Source organism: Saccostrea echinata, unplaced genomic scaffold, assembly GCF_033153115.1.
Source record: "Saccostrea echinata isolate AGI-Se365-2 ecotype Australia unplaced genomic scaffold, CSIRO_AGI_Sech_v1 ptg000019l, whole genome shotgun sequence".
Lineage (NCBI taxonomy): Eukaryota > Metazoa > Mollusca > Bivalvia > Ostreida > Ostreidae > Saccostrea > Saccostrea echinata.
The window spans coordinates 40,338-50,833 of record NW_026889768.1 but is presented as its reverse complement, the minus strand read 5'-3'; positions in this window follow the sequence as shown (position 1 = coordinate 50,833).

Sequence of the window (10,496 nt, the reverse complement as noted above, 5' to 3'; positions counted from 1 at the left end):
TATTATCCAATTAACATGTTAACTTTATACAGAGCTTTCAAGAAGTCGATTACATACAGCCAGGAAATTGAGCGTATGCTTAATTAATATGTATCACCTAGAGAAACTAGATGCTGTCATGAGACGGTAATACCCGCACTAAGGTGTTTGCCTCTAAATGCACACTCCTTTATATTGGTCTTACCAAGGAAAAGGTCAAAATAATTCTATAATTTACACAGTACATGTACATGTATTCGTTAATTCGAGCATAAAATGCTCAGGTGACCATGTGACCTATGAGTCTCTTATTGCTATTTCCTTTACTTAATTCATTACCAGTCTGAAATAACAGAATTTAATTAATGATGTAAATTAAGTTTTGATAAAAGGGGGATATAATTTTTTGGCCCATAATTGGAACTTTTTAAATTTATTTTCTCAACAACAAATAATATTATTTTAGTAATAGCGTTTTTGATGAATTTATCAAAATGTGCAAACTTTTTATTTAGTATTTGATTAGGCAAAAACCTCCTTGAAAATCCATACCCAATCAATTTTGTCCCCCCCCCCCCAACACACACAAATTGCCTGTTTTTGGAAATGGGCCTAGATGGCTAAGTTACGTTAAAACATTGTTTGTTATGATAATTTAAGATTTGTTCTTGTACTGTACATATATGTGAACACCTCTTTGAAAATTTCTACATCACATTGGGCTTGCATCACCCTACTAGTACTAGTTTTACCATTATCATTGCACATGGTGCAGTGTGGTGTAAACGTCATTACATGTATATCAGTAGAAATTAATTCATTTTGTGTTTTAATTGGATTATATTTCATGAAGCTGACAGGACCTAAGTACAAGTTTAAGTATTGAGTGGGGTAAAATAACCGAAATGCAAATGGTTAGGTAAAAGTTTAAAAAGGATCAAAGATCATCGGATGCCACAGTAGACGAATTTCACATTCTGAAGAGTTATCTCCCGTTGTTGACATTACATTCAGTTACAGGCACAGATCCAGGAATTTTTTCCGGGAAAAAAAACAAAAACAAACAAACAAACAAAATAAACAAATGATGGTGGGGTCCATGTTTTTAAAGGGGGGAGGACAAAGTCATTTTTTATTTGCTTCTGTAAATCAGTATATAGTCCTATTTCAATAACTGCAAATTCTAACGGGGGGGGGGGGGGTGTTCCAATCTCCCTAGCTGCTCCCTGTCCCTGAAATGACAAATGATCAATGATCATCATCTACCAAAATAGTAGAAAACTTTTCCATTTGACTATACATAATTTTGTTTCTTGTGTTATTATGTTATGTACATCTAATGGTTTAAGGTTATAAACCCATGGAGGTCATCCCCACTCTCTTAATGAACTGGAAATGTTCACAATATGACTGCATCAAATTAAATAAAAGTGCATCAATGATAAGACTGCTTGACATTTCATTCATGAATTTGGGTCAACCCATGTAGAATTAGGAATGAAAATCATTCACAAAGATGGACCATTAAACTATTTGTATATATTCACATTTTTTTTTTATGTCAAAACAAAGTATTAATTTCATGAACAAACAGGGGAAGGGGCGAGGGGAAGGAGTTATCTCTTTACGTCTTAATTGTTGAAAACTCCTATAATGAATGTTAACATCAAATCCGACTTGTACGTCTTCATTAATTTTTAGTGGTGGTGTCTCTATATGAGTGAAAAATTCCCGAGAGGGACATTTAACAACAAACAAACATTTTTGACTTAAAAAACACAATATACATGTACATGTTTATTATTTAGTCAACGGATATACCTCTGGTCAAATCTCTAGCTCTAGAGTGGTATAAATATTTTAAGAATGATTAAGAGTTGAAAAGGTTGTGCATTTTAAAATTGACTTAAAATTCTGTGGTTGAATTAGCTATACCAGTTTAGCTTATTTTGCTACTCAAAGCACCTTGATTAACTATTTTTAATCATACTGTTTTCTGAAATGTGAAGTTTTCTTCAACATGGATACAAGTCATACCTTTTCAGCTTCTGTCAAAACAATGCATGAAAAAAAAAAGCTTTTCAAATACTGTAACTCTTTCAAAGTACTTGTGATCATAAGTTTTTAGCTCATTTGAGTTTTTTCTGGTTTTCTGATCACATTTTGTTTGTCATCCATCTGTCCGCCTGTAAACTTTTCACATTTTTGTCTTCTTTGCTAGAACCGCTGGGCCAATTTCATCCAACCCTGCCACAAAGCATCTTCGGGTAAAGGGGATTCAAGTTTGTTCAAGTGAAGGGTCACACCCTCATTCAAGGGGGGATAATCAAGAATTAGTGAAAATTTGGTGGTATCATTTAAAAAAAGTCTTATCAAGAACCACTGACTGGGTCCAAAAAGTTGAAACTTTCTTTACATAGACTTAGTGTAGATTCAAATTTGTTCAAATTATGACCCACTGGTGTAGGGTGGGGCCACATATGGGGATCCAATGATTTACATAGAAAAATGCAGAGGATTTTATCCATCATAAATCTTCTTCTCAAGAACAGCAAGGGCATTATTGTTATCCGTTTTCGCGAAAGGGACCTAGGGGACATTAAATCTCGTTTGTCTGTCAGTCTGTCCGTTTTTCATTCTGTCCATCTGTCACAGTAAATTTAACCTTCGTCAAAACTTTTGAATAATAAGAGATAGGGCTTTCATATTTCACATGTACGTTACCTACAAGAACTTTCTAAACATACTATGATTTTTGAACCATGACCTTGAAGTTTGACCTACTTTTCAAAAAATTTAACATTATTTTAAATTGATCATTTTGAAAGAGAAAAGATAGGGCATTCATATTACACATGTATATTACCTGTGATAAGACCTTTCTAAATATATCATGACTTTCGACTCTGTGACATTGACCTTGAAGTTTAACCTACTTTTCAAAAATGTTATATTTCCTTATAACTTTTGATTGAGAAGCGACAGGACTTTCATATTTGACATGTACATAACATGTAACAATATGTTTCCGAGCATGCTATGATTTTTTTACCCCTTGACCTTGATGTTTTACCTAATTTTCAAAAATTTTAACTTTGGTGATTACTTTTGAATGACATATGATAGGGCGTGCATATTTGAAACAATATGTCATAAATAATGGCATCCCATCCACGGAAAGCAGGGGACCACAATTCTTTGAATTTGCTTGTTAGTCATTTTGATATGGAAACATCCTCTTATAGTGTAGATTCAAGTTTTTTATGCCCTGCCATGAATATAGCCGAGGCATATAGTGTTTGTCATGTCCGACTTCAATCAAACGTCATATGCTGATACATACTGATGTAAAATTTTCAACTGCATCAACCTTTTTGATCTTGACCTTTCCTTTGACCTTGACCACTTTTCTTTTCTTAAATTAGTGTCTAGATCAGTTTTGAATAAACAATTCAAGATATATTTATCAAACTTCATACTGATATATACTGCTGATAGCTATCAATTGCATCAACTTTTTTGACCTTGACTTTCCTTTGACCTTGACCTCACTTTTTAAAATTAGTGTTTATCTACGTTTTAAATAAATTATTTATGATATTTTTATCAAACTTCATTTGCTAATAGTAAATACATACTGATGTAAGCTTTTCAACTGCATCAACATTTTGACCTCAACCTTTCCTTTGACCTTGACCTTACTTTTCTCAAATAAGTGTTAAGCTCAGTTTTAAATAAATCATTGAAGATAATTTTATCAAACCTAATATGCTGATATGTATTAGTGAGGGCTATTCAACTGCATCAAAAACTTTTCACCTTGCACTTTTCTGTGACCTTGTCCTCCCTTTTCTTTAATTTGTATTTTGCTTAGTTTGAAAGAAACAATCTAAGATATTTTTATGTAAGCATGCACTTATACATAATTTGGTGAGAATTTATCATCTATATCCATTTTTTTTTTAAAGATTTTAGTTTCAATTTTAAAGAAACTGTTTAAGATATTCTCATCAAACTTCATACACTCATACAAATTTTCATGTTGCATTAGTAATATACATTCGGTGGAGCATTTATGTCCTATGAACATATTTCTAGTTTTCAAATCATGACCTCCAAGGATAGGGTCAGGCCACAATAAGGGATCAAAATCTAATATAGGAATAAAACTAGGGATGTCAATTTTCGCAATGATTCATATTCGAATATTCAATGAAAGTATTCGAATATATTCGAATATTCGATAAAATAAATTAAATCTTTTTATTTTTAAAATGCAACATCCTAGCTACTCTCATGAAAGGTTTAGCGCAAGATATTGGAAGTAAAATTGTATGAAGACTTTTGTAGTTGTACAATAAGAAATTTGATATTTGTCAATGTTTGAAATAAATAATTGATTTAAATATAGAAAAGTATAATTTTAACAAATGAAACATGTGTTTTTATAGTACCTCCAACTGAAGAACCAGTCGTCTTGCCAAAGGCAAGATAATCGTAACCGTATACTGTTCAGATTTCAGTATTTGTAATAAATTACAATTATCTGCCTAATTAGAGATATAATTATAATCTTTGATACAATGTTTTTAAAATATAAACAAATATTTCCAACGACAATTTTCCTACATAATTAACTAATTTCCCGATAATGAATATGAAATTCAGGATTATGTACAACCCAATATATAATCATTTATTCTGAAATTGAGCCCTTTACAATATTAATTACAGTCTAATTCTATTGAACATTCATTTGAATGATCAATTAAATTTGTTTTGATAAGTATACGCTTCACGTCTTTTAGACATTCTAAGAAGGTTTTCATTTTGTTGTCCTCGATTCTAGATCCCATCGTATTTAACTAATAAAACTATGCAAGTACGTTTTGTATTATACATAAAGCATTATTGTACAATTCTTTAACACCTTACTCAAAACAAATTACATGTAATTTAGTAAATCTAAAGGATAAGAAAGTAGTGAAAGAAATCAGGCGATCGAAATTAATCGCTAGTAAATTAAACAGGGATAATTCCAGCACTGTTCTAACCAAACTTTATTAATCACAGTACTTCTTTTTAAGAAATCTGAAAAAACACCGAATATTCGAATCTTAAATTCATATTCGAATATCAACTCATCGAATGAATATTCGAATGTTCGAATATTCGTTGCCATCCCTAAATAAAACGAAAAAAAATCTTCAAAATTCTTCTTTTCAAAAACAACAAAAGCAAGATTAGTATGGAAACATTCCCAAGAAGTGTAGATTCAAGTTTGGACAAATCATGACCCCATGGGTTAGGGAGGGGCCATTTTTTTCCTGCCCCTATTTGCCCTCCACATGGAAATGCAAATTTTAAAACCATTTTACACATCCACAGGAGAAAATCAATCATCTTCCAAATGATTTAAGGCTAGTGCATAAAATATAAGGGAAGATCTGGGAACCAGGGTGTTTAAACATGTTAAATATTTTTTCCAAAAAATTTGACCCCCAGGGGGAAAATAAAAATTCAGAAACCTTACTACATATCTACAAGGACACCGCCAACCATCTCCCAAAAGATGATTAGGCTACTGTGTAAAATGTAAGAGGAGTTCAGGGAACCAGGGGCTTTTTGCATAAAAAACGTCATTTTCGACCCCCATTTGACCCCTAGGGTGAAAATGAAAATTCCGAAACCTTACTGCACATCTACAGGACACCACCAACCATCTTCCAAAAGATGATTAGACTACTGTGTAAAATGTAAGAGGAGTTCAGGGAACCAGGGGCTTTTTGCATTAAAAAACGTCATTTTTCGACCGCCATTTGACCCCCAGGGTGAAAATGAAAATTCCGAAACCTTACTGCACATCTACAGGATACCACCAACCATCACCCAAAAGATGATAAGGCTACTGTGTAAAATGTAAGAGGAGTTCTGGGTACCAGGGGCTTTTTGCATAAAAAACGTCATTTTCGACCCCCATTTGACCCCCAGGGTGAAAATGAAAATTTCGAAACCTTACTGCACATCTACAGGACACCACTAACCATCTCCAAAAAGATGATTAGGCTACTGTGTAAAATGTAAGAGGAGTTCAGGGAACCAGGGGCTTTTTGCATAAAAAACGTCATTTTTCGACCCCCATTTGACCCCCAGGGTGAAAATGAAAATTCCGAAACCTTACTGCACATCTACAGGTCACCACCAACCATCTTTCAAAAGATGATTAGGCTACTGTGTAAAATGTAAGAGGAGTTCAGGGAACCAGGGGCTTTTTGCATAAAAAACGTCATTTTTCGACCCCCATTTGACCCCCAGGGTGAAAATGAAAATTCCGAAACCTTACTGCACATCTACATGACACCACCAACCATCTCCCAAAAGGTGATTAGGCTACTGTGTAAAATGTAAGAGGAGTTTGAGAAAGAAGAGTGTGACAGACGGACGGACGGACGGACAGACATGAGTAACAACAATATACCCAAACTTTCATTAGAAAGTGCGGGGCCGGTATAAAAAGGCTTTTTTTGCCAAACTGCCACCGAAGCTCCTGTGTACTTTTTTTTAAATTCAGAAATACAGAACTAACGAAAAAGACAAAGTCTTTAAAGTTATTATTTCTTGACTAAATATTTTTTTCTTACATTGCCTTTATCCATCCGATGTTCTACTCTTATTCATGTGATATGATTAGTTTTTTAGATGTTGCATAAAATAAAAGTTAATTGATTGATTTCTCGTCCATCAAAAATCTAGCTTCTGAGCAGATAGATTTCTTCCTCCAATGCTGTCATTTCCTCTCTTTGGATTTTTAGTGCACTATTTTCTTCCTCCATAGACATTGCCTTGCGACCTGATTGTTTTTCAAGTGGACCGTTTACTTCCATCACAGATGACATTGCCTTATCGCCCGTTTGGTTTACGGGTGAGTCATTTTCTTCCCCTTTAAACGTTGCCAAACCAACTTTCTGGTTTATATGTGGACCATTTTCTTCCACCTTAGACCTTGACATATCACCTGCTTGATTTAGACGTGTATCTTTTTCCTCCACCGAAAACGGTGCCAAACCATCTGTTTGGTTTATATTTGGACCATTTTCTTCCGCCAAAGGTGTAACTGACAAACCGTTTGTTTGTTCCTGATCTACGTCATTTCCCTCAAGCTCCATAGCCTCTGTAAGGTTCGTTGTATCTTCATCGACACCAATACGAGATGTGATCCCCCTGGATATTTTGATGGAGCAAATCAAACATGTGATCTAAAAAATATATCAATTAAGTTCAAACACGAGAAAACATGATTCTTAGAAAAATATCAGGAATTTATTAAAACTTAGGCAAAGGAAAAAATCAACATCTATACAGTTTTGAAGAAACTCCTTTTCGGATATTACATGTGAACGTTATTCGCGTTTCATATTGCTTTTAAAAAATTATAAAAGTAAAGTAACTCTCAAATGTATTTTTTGAAGTTTTAATTTACCTGCAGAACAATTGTCGTGGCCAGGTACGATACTAATACCCAAGAGGACTTGAAGTATGCACCTTCAGTTCTGCAAACCTGTGTGTTCATATATATCATCGTGTTACATAAATTTGTAAGAAATTATTTTGGCATTGAAATAATCTTCATTTTTTCCCAGTGATCTCTATGATAAAAACTTTCCGTCAATTAACGGAATTCTGGAAACAAAACGTCATACTCAAGGTTTACGAATGAAATATATGGTGATAACGAACAGTATTCAAGCTCAAAAGTCCATTAAACAATACAAAATAGGAGCAGAGCAAACACGGACCTCCAAAACATCAGGTGGGATCAGGTGCCATGGAGGAGTGAGCATCCCCTGCCGACCGATCACACCCGCCGTGTGCTTCTTGTCATGATCGGGAAATTCAGTGTGTAAATAATGGCCTAACAATTAGTATGGAAAACGTCAGTCAGCATATGACTCAATGATAAATTGTATTTGCTGACAAGGTCATTGTATTGACCATAGAACTTACGAAATGATGACTATAACGAGACTGATGATATTCTTGTTTCATTAACTCGTTTGTCAATAATTTACCTCTTTTTAGAAACTGTACATACGTAGAGCATGCTCTTGCATACCGAATCAACTGAGAAATATAAACCCCGTATGCAGGTGATGAAGGTATATTGCTGCACAAGTAAGGGAAGTTGACGATTGAAAAGTTAAAGTCATCACGTTTATCATAAAGCTTGGTTGTTAGATTACCATTAACGTCTTTTTCAAGTAAAATATCCAAATATGAAACAGATGTGTCGGACTCTGTGGTATCTTTTATCTCAAGCTCACCAGAATATATCGTATCGACATAAGAATGGAAATAACCATTGTTAATTGACAATACGTCGTCGATATATCTAAATGTCGAATTGAAGGCCACAGCAAGTGTTTTCTTCTTTTCATGAATAAGATTTTGGACAAATTCTGCTTCATATAAATAGAAAAAAGGTATGCTAATAACGGGGCGCAATTGGTACCCATGGGAATTCCAATAGATTGTTGGAAGACCTGGTCTCCAAAAACCACATCAGAGTACTTGTGTGTACAATCAGAATGTTTTTTAACAAAATAATTTTGCAAATGACCAATGACAAGGTAAGTAAATTTACGAGTTCCATTTTTACTGAAAAAACAGCTGTCAGTGATATCAAAAAGCCTGGACCTTAATTTATGGTTGTGTATAAAGTTGAAAAGTCGTAAGTTTTTAAGCTGTTGATTTTGGTAAAATCTTGTGATTTCAAATTTTCCAAAATTTCCTGGAAATTTTTAAGTATCCACATCTGAGTTACACCACTTCTCGAATATATTGTTGCACAGTACTCCTGAAGTTTCTCCTTCACTACTGTTAATATCTTAGTGAGGAGTAAAGAAAGAGGCTTGGTTGAACATTTACTGGAACACTGTATGTATCTTTGTTTGTAAGGATTTTTATGAAGTTTCGGAATCCAATATACATATGATAATTCAAATTCATTTTGGTTATTTGGAATATTAAAAATATTCAAAACTGACATATGATTTTGAAGAATTTCTTCCTTAGAAAGGGAACTATTAGTATAAGTTGGATTACTACTTGTAGAATTAAATCCAAGTTCCTCTAAAATACATTTAATATAATGAAGCTTACAAACAAAGACAATGTTATTATCTGCTTTGTCAGCAGTGACCAGCACGTACTGATCATGTAATCTATCTAATTATTTTTTCATTTCTGGATTATTGAATACAGAAGGATAGATGGTTCTCATATTGCCCCTCAGCCTATTTATCAATAAATTTAATCCATTTTGACAAAGTGTCAAGGTCTTCTTTTTCATGTCTGGCCCATCGCCTGGCGTAATACTCTACAAGATCCATAATACATAAAAAAAAAAACAACAACAATTACCGAAAGGCAAGAGAGGCAATGTTGACTTACGGAAGCATAAAATCTTAGGTGATACAACAATTTAGGTACTAGCCATTCTTGCATATATGTCCTTGAATTCACCTTTAGTGACCATAATATAAGAATACTTCATACTTAATTATACTCTTGAAATAAAAAAAAATGTCTCATAATACATATGCTGACAACTAGCCTAATTGACTAGATCGTGATCGGGAGGTCGTGAGTTCGAATCTCGGCTGCGACTGACCTAAGTCGATAAAAAATGGGTAGCAACTGTTCCTTCGTTAGCGCTCGGCACTGAAGTGAAAGTTGCGAGTCCTTCGGATGAGACCTTAAAAACCGAAATCCCGTGTCACGGTAGACGTTGGCACGGTAAAGATCCCTCACTGCTCAATGGCCCTGAGTACCGAGTAAAAGTCAAAATTTGAAGCCCTTCACCGGTATATGGTGACGTCTCTATATGAGTGAAAAATTCTCAAATGGGACGTAAACCTACATACAATCAATCAATCATAATTGACTAGACACAATTGATAATTTGTGAAATAATACGAAAGCGATCAAGCCAAATGATGGAGTTCATGACAAAGCAATGATGAAAGCACTAGGTCTTTGTTTCAGGATTTTAATTAAAAGTCCTCAATATTTATTATCTCTCATTAAGTGATTAAGGAGCAATATTAAAACCATCAATCCTTCTGTCTTCAATAATTCAGAAATGAAATAAGAATTAGGTCGGCTGCTTGGCACAGTGGTAAGAGCGTCTGCTCTAGAGTCACGGAGTAAGGAGTTGATCCTTTCGTCGCGGGTTCGAATCCCACTTTGGGACGTGGAGACCGGTCCTTTGGATGAGACCTTATAAACCGAGGTCCCTTGTCGCAGTTGGTGCTGGCGCTAAAAAGATCCCTCACTGCCCAATGTCCCGAATGCCAAGTATAGGTAAAAAATTTGAAGCTCTCCACCGGCAAGTAGTGGCGTCTCCATATGAGTGAAACATTCTTGAGAGATATGTTAAACAACAATCAAACAAACAAAAAAAAAAAAAAAAAAAAAAGAATAGATTGCACGATCAGTATGTATTGGTCCCAGCTGAT